The following is a 24,117-nucleotide window of genomic DNA, read 5'->3' as shown; positions in this document are numbered from 1 at the left end:
GTGTATATAAGGAGCAGTTGAAACATTTCTCACCCCATCCAGATCTCCAGCTTGCTATAAAAAAAGAAGATTCAGAGAGAAATAGTTTTGGACTACTAAAAATGATAGTAGAAATTAAATGTTCAGTAGAAGTTTTGAAGAAAAAGTTGAAAAATACGTTGGCAGTAGAACAGGAAGGCCAAGAAGCAGAAAATAGGAGGGAAAAAAAAAAATTAGAGGATCAATCCAGAAGACTCAACATCCAAATATATCTAATTCCAAGGAAAGAGAACATAGAAAACAGAGGAAAGGAAATGTGAGAGAGAGGGAGAGACCTTTCCAGAACTGGAAGACTTCAATTTCCAGATTGGGATTACTGAGTCCCTAGCACAGTGAATGAAAACAGGCCACTGTAAGACATATTATAAAATTTCAGAATGTCAGGCATAAAGAGAAAGTCCTAAATACCTCCAGAAATTTAAAAAAAAAAATGACATGCAAGAGACCATAAGTCAGACCTCTCAACAGCAGCACTAGAACACTAGAATACCTAGAACACCAGAACAGAATTTTGAGAGAAAATGATTTTCAGGAATGAGGGTAGACTATTTATATTTTCAGTTATAAAATGTCTCAAAATTTTTATGACTCATGTAATCTTTCTCAGGAATCTACTACCTTTAGATGTGCTTATTAAAACAAGGAAGTAGAAAGAAAATGGGTGGTAAGTCCAGAAACAGGCGATCCAACCAAGAGGGAAAAGAAGATTCCCCAGGATAATGGTGAAGGGAAGCTTCTGGATGGCAGTTTGGCAGCAGGACCAGACAGGAGGATGAAGGATTCTAGGAAGGATCTCTCCAAAAGAGAAAAAAAAGAAAAACGGATTCATTGTTGATTTTTAAAAATTATTTCTTAAATTAATTATTAAATAAATCATAAATTTAATAATTAAATAATTAATAATTATTATTAGTTATTAAATAATTAAATAATTATTTATTAAAATAATTTAAATTAAAAATTATTTTAAACTCTGTTGGAGAGTTTGGTACAGAATTAGTAATAGGTACATGGAAACCTAACAAATAAAAAAAAATACAAAAATGAAATATAAACATAGTGCTCTGCATAATTCAACTATGGATATTTATGTAGTCATTATAAGAACTGATGTTAATTTAACTTAAAAGAATTTATAACCTGTTTTAGAGCGTTGTGAGAGGGTGAGTGTGGGTGTGTTGATGGAGTAAGAGGGACAAATCTTCATCTCCTGAGTAAGAAGTTAAAAAAAAAAAAATCTAATCCTGAAGAATTAAGACACAGTATAAGCATAGCATCTAAAAATATAGAGTAGCAGAAGAAATAGCTAAAACTGTTGAAAATAATTGTTTCTGAGGAATGGGAATTGGAGGTAGCGATAAAGAGTGTCAGGAGACTAGTGTTTCACCATAAATCCTGAGGTAATATTTGACTTTTAAAACTACATACATGTATTACTTTGATTAAAAAAATTAAAGGAAACATACGTCTACACAAAAACATGTACAGGATTGTTTACAGCAACATCATTCATAATATCCAAAAAGTAGAAACAACTAAAATGTCTATCAACTAATGAGTGGATAAATAAAATGTGGCATTTACATATGATTGAATATTAGCCTTCTGTAGAAAAGGATGAAATACTGATACATGCTACAACATGGATGAGCCTTGAAAACTTTATGCTTAGTAAAAGAAGCTAGTCACAAAAGACCATGTATTATATAATTCCGTTTATATAAAATATACAGAACAGGCAACTCTACAGAGACAAAATAGGTTAGTGGCTGGGAGTTTGGAAGGTGGGGGTAAACAGGGAACAACTGCTAATGGGTACAAAGTTTTTGGGGGGATGATGAAAATATTCTGTAATCATATAGTGTGACGATTGCCCAACTCTGTCAATATACCAAAACCCACTGAATTTCACTTTTAAATTGAATTTTATGGTATAAGCATCACACCACGATTTAAAAATTGAAGAAAAATAAACACTAATTCATAGTGTTGTTTGGAGGAAAAAGTAAAATAATGTACATGGCTTAATCCAGAATCTGGTATAAATATTAAAAGACAGATTAACACTTATATAGCCTTTGCTGTGTGGCAGGCACTCTTCTTAGTTCTCTACATATATAATTCACTTACCCCTCATAGCAACTGTATAAAATAGACACTATCCTTAGCCCCATTTTGTAGATGAGGAAACTGAGGTCAGTGAAACTAAATACTTTGCCCAAGGTAACACAACTATTACAGCAGGAGAGCTGAGTGCTTCCCAGCATCTTTACTCTTAACCACTCCATGGTGCTCCCTGGGCTTGCTGCCCTCACCCCAAGTCTGGCTTAGTGCTCTGTGTTCCCCCAGGCACTCTGCTTTTCATCTGTCATGGTTCTAAGTACCACTTGCCTTTTCATTTGTCTATGTCCTTGATACAGTGGGCATTCTACAAAGGCAGGGACTGTGCCCATCTTAATTACTGTCATTTCCTGCCTGTCAAATGTTCGGCGATAAGCAGTAGAGTGAAGCAGAGGTGTTTTTCCTTTGTACAAATTTCCTTTGTACAGTAAATGAAGGGGAAGTGGAGGGAGTAAAAGAGATTAAAAGATTCTGGAAAAGCATGGGATAATTGATGGAGCAAGGTATCTAAGGAAGCAGGAGGTATAAGATTAAAATTATAATGGGAAACTATTGGCCTTGAGAAGATGAAAGAACACCTCCTTTAAGACTGAAAGACAGTAGGAAATGATGGATCTTGTGAGAGTAGAGGAGGCTAATAAGGCGGCTCCTACCAGATGACTTGATCTCTCAATAACTAAGAGGCAGGAATCTTGGGCCAGGAAAGGATGTTGGAGAGTAGATTAGGCAAGAGGAGATAGTTTGGAATACATGTCGAACTTTGGGGGTCTGTTTAGTATCATGATGAATAATACAGTGGACCCAGAAAGAAAATCACATACACACACAATTATGTACACATTTTAAGGATCCATGGACCCAAGATTGAGAATGCCTGCTCTCAGTAATTAATGAAATTGAATAAAAGTATTTCCGAGAAGTAATCTGAAGGCAAGCAACTTGAATTTATAGCACTGCAAGTCTGTGAGGGTAGTAGCTGATGCAGTGTTAGAGATTGAGGCTGTGGGCTTCACAGCAGTTGGTGGGGTCAGGGAGCGGGGTTAAGGAGGCCGTAGAGGCAGAGCGCAGGCAAAGTACAAGCCAGTGAAGAAGTGACTGAGATGGCAGTAGAGGCCTGTTGAGAGTGGGAAAGGTCCACTCCGGGTGTAGGATATCAGTGGTACATTGTAGAGAAGGTAAAAATAATAATAAAACCAAAAGTCAGTCTTCTGTTTATTATCATGATGATGCACAAGCAATTCTAAACGCTGACAGTGATACAGCACTCCTGTCTGAAAAAAGCCTTGCTCTAAGACCTTCTGGGGAGATTTATGCCACTGAGAGGCAGATGGAGAGATTAAGATGGAGGGAGTGGTCCAGGATGTGGGTGAGGTGGTGGTGGGTTGCTGCTATATGAAGCCAAAAGTGAGCTGGTGCCAGAGCAGAAAGCCTCTATCAGCTGACTGGTTGTAAGCAGCACAATTCAATGGCTTTCATCTCCTAGAAACTAGACATCATCTGGAATCCTTTTTTTGACTTCAATCTGCTGCTAGTCATAACAACATACATTTCACCATCTTCAAAAGTCAGCTCTGCTCAAATCTGTACTTTGTTTCATTGCTGTTTCAGCCTTTTCATAAGAGATCACGTTTAATTACTTACATGTCTTTCTCCTCTACTAGATCATGTACGAGGTGTGATAAAAGATACGGTGAATGTTTAAATTTTAAAAATGTGTTATAGTAAAAGACACTTTGCCATTAATCCCCCTCAAAATACTCCTTCTAGCTTCAGTACACTTATCCCATCATTCTTGCCACTTTCTGAAGCAGTTCTGGAAATCCTTTTTCGTGAGTGTCTTTACTTCATCCTCTATCATGACAACATCCCATGTCACATATAGCTTCTTGTACAGCAATTTCTGTCAAATAAAACCATTAAGGTGTGTCCTCATCCACCTTATGCACCAGATCTGGCACCGTGTGACTTCTAGCTCTTCCCCAAAGTCAAAGTGGCCATGAAAGGTACATGTTTTGAATCAATTCAGGACATCAAGGCAGCCACAGCAATGCAACTAAAGACACTCATGAAAGAGGACTTCCAGAACTGCTTCAGGAAGTGGCAAGAACGAAGGGATAAGTGTGTTCAAGGTGAGGGGGAGGATTTTGAGGGGGATTAATGGTAATGTGTCTTTTATTGTAATAATTTTTTTAAATTTAAAAATTCATCGTATTTTTTTATCACACCTCATATTTCTTGAGAGCAATGATTGTGTCTTGCTCATTTCTGAATCACCAGTGCCTACAGATAGGCACCCAAGCACTTGTTGAGCCAATTCTCAAGTATATTTGGCTCTTCTTTATAGATTCCTCAGGTCCCCGATGACCAGGCAACAGTAAATACACAATGCGGCTGCTTTCTTTCTCCCAGGTACATAAGTGAGTCTCTGTTTCCATTTATGAAGTGTTACTGCTGGACCTTCATTCCATCCTGAAATCATAGGGATGCAGAACCATATTTTTTTAAGTCGATCTACAGTCACCTCACACGTTTTTATCCCAAAGCCCATCAAGACATTATCAGTGGAGTCCTGCTATATAGGACCCCAAGTGACCAGCATGGAAACCACCAGCCTTTGGCTGCATTGTAATGTGATCTGTCTTGTCACAGCAACACATGGATGCTTCTCTGGTGTCCTGAAAGAATTTAGGTGCTTCTTGAAACTGCTCTGCAACTTATTCCTGGGGAGTAATTATGCAATGGAGAAAACAGGGTTTGATTCACCTCCTTAGTCTTCCCTGGGGTGTCACAAGATAGTTCTATATGAGATGAACCACTTCTAGAATGGACTGAATCTCCACCATCTCTTCCTGTTGTTGTACCCAACCCCTAAGATGGCCACTGTGGGGTTCTGACCAAGAAGTGGCCCACCACTGGCTAATGGAGTAGAGAAACCAAAACTGCTTGGTTTAACATTTGAGGTTAGGTGCAGGACCTTTCCAGAGGAGAAATCAAAGAAGCAAAAGAAATACAAAGGCAGCCCCCTAAACTGAGTACCCACTGGCAGGGTCCCAGCCCTCTAGTAAATACAGAAGTGAATGGAATGACCAAACATCATCACTGTAAGACCTGGAGCACAGCTGTATACCCTGATTCCGCAATAGCAGGCTGCTCCCCCCCACTCCCGCCCCCGCCCTGGCACCACACTGTCTCCAGGCAATGTGGAGACGATGCTTAAAGTTTATCAACATTACTCAGGGTGCTACACACCCTTACAACCACTGTTAGGTTATGAGCCCTTGAACACTTACATTTGAAGATGGAATTTGCCCTCGAGACAAGCATCCAGGTTTGGGCATAGAATAGAGCTATTCTCTTGACAGCTCTCTTAAATGCACATTCAAAAATAAATCTGGTATGTATGAAGGAATTTAGCTGCCCATTTTTTTTGGGGGGGTGTCTCTTTTATTTATTTATTTATTATTAGTTTCAGGTGTACAAAACAATGTAATAGTCAGACATTTATCATTTATATCCCTCCCCTAATGATAGCGATAAGCCCCCTCCCCTAATCACAAAGTGATAACCCCCCTCCCCCAATCTACTACCCCTCTGACATCGCATACAGGCGTTACATTTCCACTGTCTCTATTCCTAATGCTGTACTCCACTTCTTGTAACTATAAGGGTATCCGATGGACACTTGTCTTATCAGGGAGACCACTTCAGGGATGGTGTAGATGCCTGATCACTGCACTGTATACCTGAAGCTGAAGCTGAACAATAATGAATGTCAACTATAATTTTACATATATATATGTATATATATATATATATGTATATGTATATATGGGTGTATATATGTATATGTATATATGTATATGTATATATGTATAGACATATATATACATATATACGTGTGTGTATATATATATATATGTATACATATATATATATACATACACACACCCATTTAACCATCACAGCTGCCTGAGTGATCCGCTGGTGCTCTTGATAGGAAACATCTAAATAATTGAAGTCGCTAATTGGGTTAAAGCGATCCCTAGCACATAGGTGTTCTATAAATAAAAGGGTGTGTAAATAATCTAGTGACCTTCCTTTTTTGGTCCTTCCCCTTAAAGAGGCCATTTTGTTTTGTTTGCACCAATAAAATCATTATTCGGGGACTCTTAAGAGAGGTTGGGTTTTGGCTGAGGCAGGGCTTTCCCAAGGAAATCCCTTTTAGTTTTTATTTTAGCAGTATTGCCACATTTTCCCTTGGCTCTTTCACTCAAAATGAATAATTTGTTTATCTTTGCTATAAGCAACTAGAAACCTGGGCTTTGCATTTGTAACTGGGGTCAGAGAAAGAAGTCAAGGTAGCAGGCTGACCTTGCCTTGTGATCTGAACTCAGGCAGGTTTAAGTAGCCCAGAACATAACAGACGGCTAGAGGAGAAAGAAAGGGAAGGAAACAGAAAAGTGCTTATGAAGAGGAAGTGGTAAGAGGCTTCTAAATTTCAGTGTGACCTGTTCTGTCAGGTGATTTTTGCAGGGAGGAGACACGAAAAAAAAAAAACTTAAGTAAAATGTCCTTATAAAGACAAAATCTATTTCTTTCTTGGCTGGTGATTTGCCATTTTAGTCACTTCCTGCCTTGTGACCGCACACTCGGGGTTGACAAAGTTGTTCTGCAGATCAGAAAGAAGGAGTTTTCTGGTCACACGCCAGTACCATTGAGGACAGTTTTTCTACAAGGTAAATTTTCTTTATGTTGTTTTGTCATTTCTAAGTGCTTATGGTGTTTTGCTTGTTGGGTGGCTGTTTCCGTGGCTTGTGGAGTTTGCCTTCAGAGGACGAGAGGTCTGGGCACCTGTCACCTGAGCCCTATGAGAGCCCTGCCACTTGCTAAACTGCCGAGCAATGCTGCAGTCACCTCATGTGGCCACCCAGAGTGGAAATCCTCAGCTCTCTGGGCAGTTTATTCTCCAGTTATCCACTGTTACTGCCTCCAAAACTATGATTTTTAAACCAAACCATGTTCTGATTTATTTCTATTGCTTTATTTCAGGAAGGCTGTTTACTGTGATTTTATCTATTTTAAAACGTTTTCAGTAAAGTATATATTGATCATTTAGATTGTGCTGAATGAGGGGAATTTAACTTTAGCTCCTGTGGTTCTGTTTTACTAAAAAACTTCTTTACAATACTTTAGTAGATATATTAACATCTTGAGCCATATGTTAGTGTAATACTAGTTATCTGAGTGATTTGGGTGCCACTGGTTTTTAATGGGTGTGCTTAATAACCGCATGGAATTAGAGGCCACCTCTTCTCCATTTATTCTCTAAAACTAAAAGCAATTTGTGTTGCTTAATTGTACTTTTTTATAGCATTGTCTGACCTACCAATTATGCTTATGACCATACAAAATGACTGTTAAGTTCTGGATGAAAGGTTTCTGTCTACAACATAAATTCTTATGAAGTTGATATAGGATATTTATTCCAGGAAATTTGTTCAAACATAGACTTTGGATCTTGTAGCATCAGCCTTTATTTAATTATCATTATCCAACAATATTAAGAACCCTTGACAGATAATAAATATAAAAGCCATTTGGACTGGAAATGGATTTATTTATCAGCATACTTAGCAAAACCCACTTTTTCTTAATCAATTATAGCAACTTCTTTTCTGAAATTACTTCCTCAGGACAAGGATTTTTTAAAAAAATTATTAAACAAAGGTGGTTTATCCATACATATTTTTATTTTAAATTTACATAAATTTATTATAATTGGTTTCTATTAAATAAAATTGTTTCAAGAATATCTACACAGGCAATTTTGAATGAAATTAGCTATTACCTATAAACGTGAATTTCTGGACATGGCAAAATATGACCATCAATATTGTTTTACACATCTCACCTGAAAAAATGTGAAATCGGGAAAGGAGAACTTGAACCCTCCCTTCTCCCCCCAAATTTAAAAAATATGCTATGTGTTATTTTAGGTAAAAATATTAATGAAAATAAAATAAATTAGGATGTGAAGGTATGTCAGTATTTTCCCAACATTGAAAGGGAATAAAATGGAATAAGAAAAAGTTAATTCAAAATAGAAAGAAAAAAGTCTCTTGATTTAAATCAAGTTTAGCTTGCTAAAGCATCAGTCTGATATGTTATAAAGTATCCATTCTTCTTCATTCTAGCTCATTTCCAGTAACGTCAGGGAAGAATCTTCTGGGTCTTGCCCTTTGGACAAGCACTGGCATAGTGGGATGGAGTTGTGCTTAGGGGGACATTTCATTAGCAATCTCAAGAATGCTTTTTTTGGTTAGATTTTAAATTTTATCTCCTTCATAAATTAGGCCTTGAAACAGTTGGTAATTTGGGAACAATTTCAGTGTTTTAACATCATTTATAATTCTTTTTCTGAACCCTTTGGAGAAGGGAAGGCTAAGAAGTAAGGTCTCATTCAAATGTATTTATTTAAATTAGAGGGGACAAACAAGTAGTAATAACACTTATATTTATAAGTATTTAGTATGTGCAGCCACTCATCATGCATTACCTCATTTAATTCTCTAAAGTTTCTTTACAGGTGAGAAGTGGTCTTAGATCATTGAAGGAACTGACCCAAGGTCACTGGGCAGTTGGGGGGGTGGTAGTAGGCAGCAGGATTTTCCGCTCCATAATGCCTCTCTATAAGCATGTGTCTGTTCCACATCCTCTCTTCTACACTAGCATACTTTCTCTTTCCCAGATGTAGATATTAAAGGCTTTTATTTCTGAAGCTGACTGAAGAGATCTGGGCACTCACAATTTTAAAAGGCAGGGAGGAAAGCAGAAAGAGACAGAGAGAGAGAGAGAGAGAGAGAGAGAGAGAGAGAGAGAGAATACGAGAGAGAGAGAAGAAAACATTTTGCAATAAATCCAGAAACAATTTTATTTTTAATAAGAGATATCGTTGAGGGTTTCATGTAATAATAGAATGAAGTATTTTCTTTTAATTAATGCATAATTTTATTAAAGAATTGTGTGCCCTCACAAACTGGTGTCAACCACTTCCTCAACCTAAATTTCTTGTCACTTCCTTCTGCTCTAGCTGCTCCCTCCTCCCCTCACCTCCCTCACTTACCCACATTCTGGGGTAAGACCACAAACCACCAGAAAGTTCTATGCTCTTTTACTTCTTTTTGCTCCAACTGTTTCTCCAATTGCTTTCTTCATTTGAAAGACTTCTGGTTATTTTCCAAGGCTCATATCAAGAAACATGCCCTTTGGTAGGTGTTCCCTACTGGATGCTGCCCCCATCTTTCTTGCTGGATTTTCTTCTGTGTGTGTTTGCTCAATGCTTTGATCTTAGAGTAAATATAGCAGTAATCATAGTGATTTAGTTTCAAGTCTTTATTTGCTGATAGCCTGAGCTCCTTCTCTAGCTCCCCTAGCATATAGTAGGTTGGCGCAAAAGTAATTGTTGTTTAAAAGATTACAAATAATTGCAAAATCCGCAATTACTTTTGCACCAACCTAATAGTAGGTACTAATGACATTTATTGCACTGAAAATTTGTCACAAGTATTTTTTTTCAGTTCCTTAGATATTCATGGAAGTCTTTTCTTTGATTTCACTTATTAACTATTTACTGATTTCCTCCAGTGACTGCTATGAAACAAAACACAACAATAATATAATATTTTGCATTCTACCATGCTTTCACTTTGCCAAGGCACTATTCTTTATTTTAGCCTCAAAACCCTACATGGACATTGGCTTCAAGGAATATAAGAAATTGTCCAATGGCCATTGCAAACAGGCAAAACTATAACCTCATTTTTCAGTGAGCTAAAAGTTAGCTGCCCTTACCAAAGCTATGTCCCTGATAGTGGGCTTCTTTGATGACAAAGAACACAGGACTGGATATCACTAACTTTTAGTCACTTTGGGTTATTCTCAGAAAATCCTCAAGTCAACATCTCCTTGTTACCTAAAGAGTAAAGACCCCTCTGGTGTATACAGGCGAAACGACAAACAACTTTTAAAATCAGGTTAGATATAATACATTAACAAATTTGTTTATAAAATTATATTTATGAAATCATAAATTTATAAAGTAAGATTATAAAGGCATTGGACTTCATGACTAATAGCAGATTTTGTAGCAGAGTGACATTATTTAGATTAATCGAATTGTCTTCCTAGTGTTCTTTTGTCTGCTAGTTTCCCAACTCACAGACGTCATCCAAGGAAATGATGCTATTCCATCTGCATATTGAACCCTGCAGAAATAAAAATTAGAATTAGAGTCCACCAAAATATAAACTAGTCAGTGTCGGCAGATTCCAAGAATTTCATGTTTCCCTGTTTTGACAGGTGGAAGTGCACTTTTTAAATAAAAAGTGTTTCTGTTTCACATTTTTTCATTTGGAGTTCTAAGAAGTTGCCATCTGATTAGATGTTCATCTTCTAGGGGCATCTCCCTACAGCTGTAACCACTGGACTTCCCAGATGGCATCTCCTGGTTGCTTTCCTCAGTTCTCTCCTGATTCAACTTCCTGTTGTTTTGCTTGGTCAATTTCAGTCATTACATAGCCTTCCCAGTAATTTCATAATCGTTCCGTCTTGTAAGACACTGTAAACAGCATGGGGGTAGGGGGGAAGAATTTCAATTTATCACTTCAATAAAAACAGCTAGTACGTATGTACTACTCACTTTGAATTGAGTATTTTAAAATCATTTTAACCATATTAATGCGTTTATTCATCACTACAATCCTGTGTGGTAGTTACTGGTGTTATCTTCATATTTTAAGGCTAGTTAATACATTCAAATATTTTATTACTTTATTTTCTACAATTGAATCAGTTTTGTATTAACTGCTGAATTCCAGGGGGAAACTCCTGGAGTAAGCAGGCAGCAGACCATAGTGCTTATTTTCACCTAAGCCCTTGAAGTGAACTCAATCATAATTTATCCCAAATAAATGCATCTGTATTGTAATTCATTTTATTAAACAGACCATCATCATCATCATCATCATCATCATCATCATCATCAGTATTTCCTCAGCCCTTCTGTGCACTTGACTGAGTATTGATTTTTACCAATTTATAGGCCTCTGCCTGGGTCACACATGATCTCTATCCTCATAATCTTTAAAAAGTTTTCAGTCTTAGAAGGTTCGAACACTTTTAGTCAAGTGGCATTCACATTTTCTCATCATTGTGACTGAGAGACATGAATACATTCAACAATTTATTATGTCTACAAACAATTTACATGTCCATAATTATTTAGTAATAGACAAATATAGGTATCCTAAAAACTGGAAAGAAATGGAAGATTGTTTTCATTGTGAGTTGAAGTATAAAAGTAAAAAGTGACCCACTTACTGAGTTAAAATAAGTTTTGTTCAACTTTCAGAGCCACGCCTGCATCAGCCCCACCCACAAGTTATAAGACGGCTTGTTTCTCAAATATGGTTGGCCGTTTTTTCTGGCGGAAGGAAAAGCTAAGATGTAAATTGAGGAACTAGCAAAGCCACATTTCTGAGGTTGCAGCATTGATTCTTGTTTTAGTCCAGCACCAGTTACATAGACTGATTCTCTCTCTCTCTCTCTCTCTCTCTCTCTCTCTCTCTCTCTCTCTCTCTCTCTCTCTCTCTCTCTCTCTCACACACACACACACACACACACACACTCCTTGACTGGCTGAGCTAAAATGGAAAAGAGATTATGTTCTCCACAGCAGAAAAGCCAAGACACCAAATTCAGCAGGCAAATTAATTATGCATGAATTGTGATCTCCCAGATAATTTGTTTTCCCTTTTTCTCTGGTTGCACTTTCAAGATGGAAGTGAATTAATGGAATAATTACTTTGCATTTAAATAATATCCTGCATTTTGATCCCTCTGGTCTGGTAGTCATCACTAAAAGCTGTGTATCCAAATGTATCAAGTAAAGAGGTACAAAATGTATTTGTATAAAATTTGCATCTTCCTCCTGTTCACCATTCCTCAGGCAAAACTGAGAACTGGAATTGCATTTTGGTTAACCTCAGGGGTGACATTTAAAAACGTGGATCCTCCTTGACATTGTTGGCTTCCATTACCTTCACCAAGAGGGCCCGATTAAGAAAGAAGAGTGGAATAGACATTCCTTCTGGAAAAAGTTGGGTAATAGTACAAAGTGAAAGTAAGAAAGAAAAAAAATGAGGAACAAGTATGCAGTTTTGCATTATTTAGCCCCCTTTCTTCATCTTAAAAATGTGAAATGAATTTCCCTGTCATTTCCAGTGATTTCTAAACATTCAAAAGTTTTTACCTTTGGAAAGTTTTTACCTTTGGAATATTACAGGAAACTGAAGAGTTTTTAAGATTTTTTTTTCTTCCCTTGATGCCTTTCAAGTTGAGATTTTTCATCAAAATATCCCTGATCCTCTTTTCCTTTCCTGTGATCACAGAGAAAGGCAATTGAGACAATCTCTCTGGTGATTAGATACAATGTTTATAATATATGATGAATGTAATATCATATATAATGTCAGGGATTTTAAAAATATAGCTAACATACAATACTATATCAGTTCCAGGTATATACCATAGTTATTCATCATTTATACACCTAAAGAAGTGATCACCATGATAAGTCCAGCACCCATCTGACACCTTACCACGCTATCACAATATTATTGACTATATTCCCTATGCTGTACATTATATTCCCACGACTTATTTGTTTTATAACTGGAAATTTGAACCTTTTATTCTCCTTCACATTTTCCCCCCATTTTCAATTTTCAATTACAGTTAGCATTCAATATTATTTTATATTAATTTCAGTTGTACAGAATAGTGGTTAGACATTTGTATAATTTAAGAAGTAATCCCCTGACTGTCAGTACCCACCTGGCACTATATACAGTTATCACTATATTATTGATTATATTCCCTATGCTTTACTTTACATCCCCATGACTATTTTGTAACAACCAATTTGCACTTCTTAATCCCTTCCTCTTTTTCACCTGCTCCTTCTACACCCCTCCCATCAGGCAACCATCAAAATATTCTCTGTATCTAGGAGTGTGTTTCTGTTTGGTTTGTTTTTTTGTTCTTTAGATTCCACATATAAGTGGCATCACATTGCATCTGTCTTTCTCTGTTTGACATATGCCACTCAGTACAATCCGCCCAGGTCCATCCATGCCACAACAGACGGAAAGAACACATTCCCTTCCCTGGATGAGCAATGCTCCATTGTATATATATGTATGTACCACCTCCTCTTTATCCATTCATCCCTCAGTGTACACCCAGGATGTCTTTACTTCTTGGCAATTGTAAATAGTGCTACAATGTACACGTGGATGCACAGGTCCCCTTAAAGTAGAATTTTGGGTTCTTTGGATAAATACCCAGAGGTGGGATTACTGGTTTCTGCTTTGTCTTTTGTTATAGCCTTTGTTTTAAAGTCTATTTTTTGTCTTGTATAAGTATTGCTACCCCAGATTTTTTTCTTTTCCCATGAAATAACTTTTCCCATCCCTTGACTTTCCATCTGTATGGACCTTTCAGTCTGAAGTGAGTCTTCTGTAGGCAGCATATGTATAGTTTTTGTTTTCTTATCCATTCAGCCACCCTATGTTTGTGATTGGACCATTTATCCATTTACATTTAAAGTAATTGTCGATAGATATATAGTTACTGCCATTTTATTATTCATATTTTTAATTTTTTTTTTCATCTTAAAGAAGTCTCTCTACCATTCCTTGTAATAATGGTTTGGTAGTGATGAACTCCTTTGTTCTTGTCTGGGAAACTCTTTATCAGTCATTGTATTTTAAATGATAGGCTTGCTAGGTAGAGTAATCTTGTTTGTAGGTCCTTGCTTTTCATCACTTCGAATATTTTGTGTTAATCCCTTCTGGCCTGCAAAGTTTCTGTTGAGAAATCAACTGACAATCTTATGGGAGCTCCATTATAAGTAACTAGTTGCTTTGTCTTGCTGCTTTTCTTTGTCTTTAACCATTGCCATTGTAATATAATGTGTTTTGGTGTGGGCCTGTGTGGGTTCATCTTGTTTGGGACCCTCTGAGATTCCTGGGCTTGTATATCTATTTCCTTGGGCCAGGTTAGGAAAGTTTTCAGACATTATTTCTTCAAATACGTACTCAATCTATTGCTTTCTCTTCTTCTGGTACCCTATGATGCAAATGTTGTTTTGCTTAATGTTGTCCCAGAGGTCTCTTAAGCTATCTCCATTTTTTTAATTCTTTTTTTCTTTTTGCAGTTCCAATTGGGTATTTTCTGCTACCTTGTCTTCCAAATCGCTGATTCAATCCTTTGCTTCATCTAGCCTGCTGGTGATTCCTTCTAGTGCATTCTTCATTTCAGTTGTTATGTTCTTCTCTTCAGACTGGTTCTTTTTAATACTTTCTATGGCTTTTTTTTTATGCTTGCTATCTCTTTGTTCAAATTCTCACTAAGTTCCTTGAACCTCCTTATAATTAGTTTTTTGAACACTGTATCTGGTAGGTTGCTTGCCTCCATTTTGTTTAGTTCTTTTTCTGGAGTTTTCTCCTGTTCTTTCATTTGGATTGTATTTCTTTGTTTCCTCATATTGGATGCTTCTCTGTGTTTGTTTCTATGTATTAGGTAGATCTGCTATGTCTCCCAGTCTTGCCGGGTGACCTTATGTAGTAGGTGCCCTGTGGGGCCCAGTGGCACAGTCTCCTTGGTCTCCTGCTCCAGGTGCTCCAAGAGTGTCCCTTGCCTATTACCTCTGATTATATTTGAGCCCTAATTGCTATTGGCACATCATTAGGTGGGATTGACCCTCATGCTAACTGGCTGTGGAGTTTGACCACATCCACAGCTTATGAGCTACTGTGTGGGTTGCTTACCCCAGGGAGCAGGATTTGTCCCAGGGGGCTCTGTGCCTTTTGAGACCACCCTTTGTGTGTGCCACTTGTGGGGCTAATTGAATGGTGCTCTGTTGTGGTTTGAAGCCAACCTCCAAGTATGTTGGTTCTGGGGCCTTTTGGGAGTGGTTCCGGTATAGTTCAAGGTCAGCAAATGCCTGTAACTAGTGAGGTACTACTTGCTAGGAGCTGCAAAGCACTCCACGGTTGGTTGCTGCTGGTACTGGATCTGAAGGCATGTGGGAGGGGACACGCTATGAACTGAGGATGACTGCCACCAGTACCAGGTCTGAAGTAGCTCCGCAAGGACAAGTTTGAGGACAAGGACAAGCCAGGACAGTTTGAGGCCTGCTGCCAGCTGCCGGCTCTTATAAGGTACAGCCACTGATAAAACCTTGTTTAGTATAGAATTGAGTTTCATGGGCTCTCAGTGAGTAACCAGTGTGGAGAGAGCAAAGTTTACCAGACCAATTTACATTCAGATTTGACTATTGGCATAGGGGGAGGGCTCAACACAGGAAATATGATGTCCACCTGCTGGCTGCACAAGGGAAAATGGGAAGTGTTCCTCCAGTCCTCTCCCTGAAGCCACACAACACAATCTTTCCATGTATCACTGCGACACCCCCACATATCACTGTCCCTCGCCAGAACCCAGGGTGAGTGCCTATGAGCGAGTGAGGCTGTGTATAGGCCTTTTCAAAGGACATCTAGGTTTCCCACAGTTTTCCGTCTCACCGGATGGTTCAAATCCTCACTATTTTTCACAGCCAGATGTTGTGGGTGCTCCTATTCCTGGCACAGTACTCTGGGCTGGGGAGCCTGGCGTGAGGGGCTGGGGTCCCTCGCTCCTCCGTGGGGAACCCCTGTGGCCAAGATATCCCCCCCCCCCGATTCTCAACTGCCACCCTGAGGTTTGGGTCCAGCCCATTTCGCATCTCACCCCACCTACCAGTCTCAACATGGGTATTCTTAGTTATAAAACTTCTGTTCAGCTAAACTTCAGATGGTTCTCCAGGTTGATTGTTGTACAATTTAGTTTTAATTTTGATGTGTTCATGGGATGAGGCAAGCATAGTGTTTTTCTACTCCACCATTTCAGATCTCTCTTAATGTCAATTTTTTAAAGCCTGTGAGTCTGAGTGTGTGTCTGCAGTTTCTGAGCATGAAACAAACAAGTATGATATAAAGAAGAGAGAGCAAACTTGTAGAAAATTTGAATTCATATTCTAACCTTTTATTAAATGTGGAGCTTGAGCAAGTATCTTTAAGCCTTCTGAAGCTCAGTTTCCTATACAAAATAGGGGAAAGTCCTAGCTATTTCCCAGATCTGTTTTTTGGTTTATTTTCCTCATCCCTTTCATTTCCTAATTTTGTCAATCTATATGTATATTTCACTTTGCTACACTTACCATCACTACTGACTTATTAAGTCCTTACTGATTGCTAGGCATCGTGCTAAGTACTTGATATATGTTTGCTGTTCTATTTCCACATAAAAGCTGTGTAAAATTCATGCTATCATCATCTTATAACAGATGACCAAACTGAGGTTCAGGAGGGGTTAAGTTCAACATCACAGGACCAGTAAGTGCCAGAACCAAAATTGCCTTTTCCCATTTTATAGTCATGGTTTCTTGAAGGTTCCAGAGTGTGTATTTAAACTGCATTGGGTCTTCTAACGTCACCCACTAGCTGCTTTCTAATAAGTCTAAATATTCCTTTCTGTGATTGACTAGTAGATGATTACTACTAATGTCACATTTTCCATCAGGCAGAGATGCCAACTCTACTTTTGATGGGTCTGCTGACATTCCAAACACATTTGAAAAAACAAAAAAATACGTGCTTGAGGGTTAAAGAAAGACCTTAAATAAGAAAGACCTTATGGTAGAAAGACCTTAAAATAAGAGTTATGAAGGTATTAGACTAAGCTTTTTAGTTATTTAAAATTTTGACAAAAGAAATGTTACTGCATAAGTTGGTATTTGTAATTATGTGCCAACCAAACTGTGGCTTCCAACAAAGTAAAAATAAGTATAGCCCATCAAATTAAAATTTCCTGCCTCAATTTATTTGTAACTCCTCATTTTATTTTTTCTGAGAATGAGCTTGTCATTAGATACTCTAAAAGCACTACCCCCAAGGAACCTATAAAAAATGAGGTCACATTATTAAGAATAAATGGAAGCATCTGTTGCCATTGCTAATATACAAATGTTGCTGCACATTGTCTCATTGGTTTTCTAACTGAAACTATAATAGAGAAAAATGCCTAGAGAATTGGGAAGTGAAGTGCAGATAAAAGTAGAATATAGGCTAACAGAATCTGGTCCCAAGCATTGGTGCACCCGAGAGTGAGGAAGTGTTGCCCAATGGTTTTCATAGCAAATACCCAAAGATCTCTTTTCTCTTCGTGACTCATGGTGGATGTGGTCGGACTTTTCTTAAGGTTGCTGTAATTTTCCCATTCTGGCCACACTTCCTCAACTGTTAGAAGGTACTTTCCACCACCAGTATATGCAAGACTAAGCCCAGGGTTCCTTGACCACGCAAGATGAGATCAACCAACACTAGTTGGTATCATCTATTAATTGTACAATAGCTTTAAGGGCTCACTTCTAGGACACTGGATGAGAAATGTGGTACAAGAGCCCAAACAAGCCAAGCTAAAAACATTGGAAGATAGAGCACAGATATGAAATCTAGATTTATACCCACCGACACACACAGAACATACATACAATTAAGTGTGGATTTTAGATGGTGACTCCAAATAATGTTTTATACAACTTATAGTGGAAATTGGGTTTGTTCCCCAAGATAATTTTGTAAAAGTTTTATGTTTTCCTTCCTTCCTTCCTTCCTTCCTTTCTTCCTTCCTTCCTTCCTTCCTTCCTTCCTTCCTTCTTTCTCCAAGCATTGTTGTATGAAACTGAAACACTTTGTTTCATTTAATTCTAACACAGCTCTATGGTTTGAGAACTATAGTTGCATTATTAATATCCCTTTTTTACATGTGAAGAAACTGAGGCTCAGAAAATTTAAGTAGCATGTACAAAACACACAGCAAGAAGCTGTTGCATTAGAAAACCCAACATCTTTTCACCATACCATGTTACTTTCTAGTTCATTCTCTTTCTCTCTCTCAAGTCTAATTTTTTAAAGAAAGATAGGATCATTAATTTTTGGGTAAGGTTCATAGGATGCCTGAAATGCCTTTCCTTGGCTTAGGGAGAAAAAGGAGTTCTAGCCTAGCGTAGGTGAAGCTGTAAACTAAGGAGCCTGTGCGATTCTTGAAACATGAGGAAGAAGAAACTCCTCCTCTTATTCTCCTCTCATCCACATATCTAAGATGTAAAGTACATTTCAGGGAATATGCATCTCAAGGGGTATTTTTAACTTTAGGTTGTTTAGTGCTAATTGACTTGTGTTTTTCCCATACCGTGGCTAGACCAAACGAAGATTTAGAGGCTCTACTTCTGTTTTCAGACTAGTTACTGACTCACTTTGAGACTTTGGGGAGCAACTTCACTTTTCAGGGCCCCCATTTTCCCATTTTCTAACATGTCCAGTTCCCTTCTCACTTTGCAGGTCTGTATTTTCTAAATGGGTGATGACGATAAAGGGGGGAAGCTATGTACATGTAAATAAACCAAAATGGCTTGTAAGCAGAATCATTGTGTTGTTTGAGGAAGATGAGCGTTTGCGTTGCCTAAAGTGAATGCGATAAGCACTGTAACTGAAGATAGCAAGAGGAGCCTTGACCACCAAGGGGAGCCTTTTCCTTCTGGAAACAAGAGCTAGTGAGGCAGAGGAACACAGCGTCACTTCCCCAGACTCTTGGAGTTTTCCCTCCCACATTCCTAGCCAGTCATGCTAAACCCTCTGCAGCTTCCTTGGTGGGCTCCAGCTGGTTTCCTCACTTTGCAGGGCTATTTTCTCTTATACGGAGAAATGGAATGCCCTTCCGCATTTTGACTCTTTGGAAAACTCCTACTGGTTCTTTTACTTCTCTTTTACTTCTCTTTCTTCTCTGTGCTCCCTTAGCACCATGGTAATAATACCTTTATAGTACTCCGATTAGTGTGGTCTTTATGTTGCATAACTGTTTTCCTTCGTGGGACTGGTGTCCCTCAAGGGCAAGGGATTATTCCCTATTCATCTTTCTATCTGCAGGATTAAGGACAAGGCCAGGGGTTTATTAAATGTGAGTGGATGACACTTGTGGAGGCTACTGATGGAGAGGATCCCTTTGCCACCAAAGGCAGGGGACACAGTGGGCAAGATCGTGCCTGGTGGTGTCATTACTCTTTTTAACTCTTCCTTCAAGATGTTGAGGAATTGAAGAGACAGAATTTCTCAAAAGAGTTTAGGTAGAGCCCCAGGCATAAGGAAGATCTTTCAGAAGTCTGTGTGTGTCCCTAAGTAGCGTGAGGTCAGAACTGAGTAACCCCAGAGGAGAGCAGAACAACTTGAGATACAGAAATCCAATGGCCAGAGACCCTACGAAAGTTCCTCCAGTAAAGGCCCACATCCGTGCATTGTGCAGGCTGTGTAGAGTGCTGCCCCCACCAAGCTCTGGCGTAAGCACGGGCTTTCCTAGGTCCTAGCAATGTTACCCTGGGCCATATTTTAAACTTCAGTTCTCTCATCTATAAAGAGGAAATCATAATAATGCTCCATAGGATCATGGTGAGAATTAAATATAATAATGCATATAAAACATTTATCACTGAGTAATCATTCAGTAAACATTAGCTGGTCTTCTTATTTGTCCTTTAGCTATTGTTTTCTCTGACTTCAACTTAGATAGACTTTCTATGGAGAGAATATGGATTAATCATCTTACGTGAATACAGTAAAAGACGGATCTTTAAACCATCTCCTCCTCATCTGTGGAAAACCAAGTCAAATGCTGCTTCTTCTGGAGGGCCATGCTTGGCTCTCCAGGGGAGAGCTATTTTCCCCCTTCCTGTGGGTCCAAAAAGTCTCCTTGTGTTCTAGTGACTGGTGTCTGTCATCCCTACTACAAAGACCAGGGCTACATCTTCTCTTTATGTCACTAGCATCTCACCCAGGCCTGGCATATAGTAGGTATTGGACAGATGTTTATTGAATGGAGAAATGTACAAATAAATGTATGCATTTGCTTTGTGGCAGACGTTGAGAATGATCAGAGGATCAGTTGCCTAGTCCAGATGGTGTTCTGCAAATTACATTCCGGTGAACTCTAGCACCCAATCCTAATGATTTTCTGTGAGCTCCTGGTGCACACAGAAGTTCATGCATCCTGGCTTGGTTTCACCCTCTTTACAGACATTGTTCCATCTCCACAGTCTCTTTCCTCCCAGGACTCGGCAGGACTCAGCTGAGTTAGACACTATATAATTAGGTAGAGACCCACTGCCAAACAGCACAGGAAACCAGCAGGGTTTACAGAAGCAGCTTGAAGAAGCCCAGCCCCAGGCTGTGCCACCTCAAGCTGGTGCCTCTCACTGTGGGCCCAGGGAATATTCCATAGCTAGTTCTATGACTGCTTAGGCACACTGGCTGCTCTTGAGTCCCTGTACCAAAGTTGTTTCTCCAGCAAAGTGGTTTCATGTAAACTTGAAGTATTGACTTGCCTTGGTCTAGGTGTTTGTAACTTTCAGTGGGAGGGATATTATCAGTATGTACACCAGAATATAATTGTTAAACTCCTCAAGAAAGGGAATAATGGACTTCTCGAGCCATGTATATACCATTAGTTGATGAATTTCTTCCTTCATTATCTGCAACTCATTTCCTGAGCACCTGTTATGTGCCAGACACTAAGGTGGTGCTGTGAGGTGACTTACAGCTTGTGAGGTCATAATGTGCAGGAAGACATGGCTATTGGCACAGGAGCCATGCTGCAGGGGTCTGAACTAGAGTTAAGAGGAGGAAGGGCTCACTGCCCCCACCCAACAGCCAGAAGAACAGAATGTCTGAAACCATGCTGATTGTATTCAGAAGTTTGAGGGTGTCATTTTAGTATTCATCTATGACTTTGGCATTGTGCCTTTTGAGCTTTGTGTCTGAGGGTGAGTTGTTTTAATGTGGTTTATTTTTTGGTTGCTCAGGAAAATCAGAAATCCTTCAGGCAAAGTCAAGAATGAATATACAGAGGAGTGCAGGAAACATTCACCTTGCCATGGTCATTGTAACCTAGAAGGTGCCAATGGTATGTGTACATAGTATTTGGCACATGTTGTTTGTAGCCTTCTCAATACCTAAATTAAGTTTTCCTCTATAGGAGGTGTGACAATTAAGTGAGCAAACTTGTTGCACCGATGTTGCTAAACTTTTTTGATATCAGAGGATTATTCATTATGAATTTGTACCAACTGGATAAACAGTTAACCAAGCTTACTAGTTGGAAGTGCTGAAAAGCCTGTGTGAAAAAGATAATCTGACCTTTTCGTCAATAATTCATGGCTCTTGCATCACGACAATGCACCAGCTCACACGGCACTGTCTGTGAGGGAGTTTTTAGCCAGTAAACAAATAACTGTATTGGAACACCCTCCCAACTCAACTGATCTGGCCCCCAATGACTTCTTTCTTTACCCAAAGATAAAGGAAATATTGAAAGGAAGACATTTTGATGACATTCAGGACATCAAGGGTAATACGATGATACTTCTGATGGCCATTCCAGAAAGAGTTCCAAAATTGCTTTGAAAAGGCACTGGCATCGGTGCATAGTTTCCCAAAGGGAGTACTTGGAAGGTGACCGTAGTGATATTCAGCAATGAGGTATGTAGTACTTTGTCTAGTATGAGTTCACGAACTTAATTGTCTGACCTCATATGCATGAGACATACATGACATTATATTCATAAGCTGTTTGAAATAATGAGGGAATTATATATGTTGAACAAGTCTTATTTAAAAAACAGCATTCCCTCTTAGCCTTGAAAACTTATAAAGGAAAGATGAGAATTAAGGAGGTCCACACTCCAGTCCCAGTGAGCTCTGTGACGTTGGGCACATCCTTTAACTTGAGTGTCATTTCACTCATCTTTGACAGAAGAAGAGTGGCCAGATGGATAATCTCTAAGGTCCCTTCTCCTCTACATTCTATAACTCTGTTATTCTTATGTTATCATTTAAGGAACTTGGCACAGACCCACAGAAGATAGCAAAGAAAACTACTAAAGATTTGGAAAATAGCCTCCAAAAGTATGTTAAAACATATATATATATATATATATATTTTTTTTTTTTTTTGGTAAAGCCCAGTGGCAGTCACTAAGGCATGTGGCAGAATTTTTATGAATTGAGGAGCTTCTGTAATTCCCTCTGAGGAATTACAGGGAGAGGGAGCTTTAATTGTACCAGAAAAGATTTAGGTTACAGCTTAGGGATATGAGATACCAGATTGGTTGTAGGGTTTCCTTATTTGGATATTTTTAAGAAACTAGTAGGTGGCTCTTTTTCTGGGACAGTTTGTGTGCAGCTTTGCCTAGAAACTAGGAGTGAACTGGATCAGCATGTCTTAAGCTTGTACACGGTGACATCTCAGAAAACATCCCACATGCTGCTCTGGTAACTGCCCTGCACCGTCTGAGCCACCAAACAGTTGGCACCTGCCTCGATCAGTAAGGAGAATGCTTGAGGACCGAGCTTTACCTTCTGAGGAGGTAAGAGCAGAAGCAGGTGGGGATGGGAGGTGCTGGGTCCATTCTAGAGGAGGCACCTCCCGGAGAAGGCACATCACAACCTCAGACACAGCTCCTGATGGGCCCTGCGCCTATTTCTAAGCTCATTTGAAATACACCCTACTCTGGCTTTCACATGTGTGTAGGCTTGTCAGCTAGTGAATAGACTCTGCAACTTTTAACACGGAAGAGACTTTCTCTCTCATTTTATAGATGAGGAAACGAAGGTCCAGAGAAGGTAAAATGGAAGCTGATGTTACACAGGTAATAGCCTAAGTTTCCCAACCCACAAACTCAGCACTTTCTCCCACTCCTTGCTGATTATTTCAGTTGTGGTATCATTGGAGCTGTACAAGTGTATAAGTTATCCGAATACCTTTCTGTGTGAGCTGATTTAAATGTTTGATATTTTTATTTTTTTTATAAGCTTCTGTGCTAATTTCTTACTCTTCTCTAATCTTTTTTCCCCTTTAGCCCTGTGTTTAGTCTTTTCATTTGTTTACTTTTGATCTTCAAAACTGTTTTCAGTAAGGGAGCTATAATCTCTGTGTTTCATTTGAAACTTGACATTGTAAGCGTGGGCTTCCTGAAGCCCCAGACTTCGTGACCCCCATGCTTGTAGCCCAGAAACCAGAGCAGTGCTTTGCACAAAGACTCCTAGGTGGAATGAAAAAATGAATGTGTGAATGAATGAATAACATCTGTCATTGAAGTAATCGTGTGATAGTGGATAATCAAGTACCTCATAATAGTGGTCAGCTTTTTGAAGAAATCCAGGGATACTCTGAGCTTTTCAATAGAGGAAACTCTGGATCTTACAGTCCTGGTGGTAGAATGTGAAATGAAGGGTAGCTGTGGATTTTCAAGACGTTAACATGAGGAGTGTTATTATCTACAGCCCAGGGAAGAAGAGAGATACCAAGGCAATGAGGGCCTCCGCAAGCCGCAGCCTGGAGTATCCCCTTTACTTGCAAGTTTTGCTCTGTATCACATCCTTGGTAGAAAACAGAGGCGTTGGTGGTTTGCTGGGAGAGAGGAGCAGCTAAGAGGTGGGTACCCCTTCGTGGGTGATAGAGCCCTTCTCTATACAGCTTCAGAAGCATCTCAGTGGAGTCACCAAACTGTGGCTTCCAGAGCATCAGGTCCATCAGGTTTGGAGTAATCTGGCCTGCTGGCTTCCACAATGTGTACGTGGGCTGAGAGAGTGAGGGAAGAAAGCCACTGAGTCTCTGCTTTGAATAACCTTCTCCCCTTCCCCCGCCCCAGCTTTGTGCCTCTTTTCCTCTGAGGTGCAAAGATAAGGTTTCTGGAGCAGCCCCGGGAGAATCAGTGAATCTGCAGGGAGAGAAAAGACAATCTGAAGA

The 24,117-nt window shown here is 39.1% G+C and overlaps 1 protein-coding gene across 4 annotated transcripts in view; it reads left to right on the top strand.

Moving 5' to 3' along the window:
• The window catches only part of LCP1 (lymphocyte cytosolic protein 1), a 93,168-nt gene that overhangs the window by 28,020 nt on the left and 41,031 nt on the right, over window positions 1-24,117 (top strand). The window contains exon 1 of one of the 4 annotated variants that reach the window (XM_081046620.1): window positions 6,379-6,896. The exons of 1 other annotated variant lie outside the window; for it this stretch is intronic. The gene's annotated coding sequence lies outside the window, so the exon portion shown is untranslated. Of the gene's footprint in view, window positions 1-6,378; window positions 6,897-22,206; window positions 22,275-23,651; window positions 23,803-24,117 lie in introns of those variants that run through there. 2 more of the 4 variants (XM_081046623.1, XM_081046622.1) reach the window with 2 other exon arrangements.

Source organism: Rhinolophus hipposideros (genome assembly GCF_964194185.1).
Source record: "Rhinolophus hipposideros genome assembly, chromosome: 4".
NCBI lineage: Eukaryota > Metazoa > Chordata > Mammalia > Chiroptera > Rhinolophidae > Rhinolophus > Rhinolophus hipposideros.
Note: the sequence above shows the minus strand (reverse complement) of the source record. Positions and strands in the feature narration are given on the sequence as shown.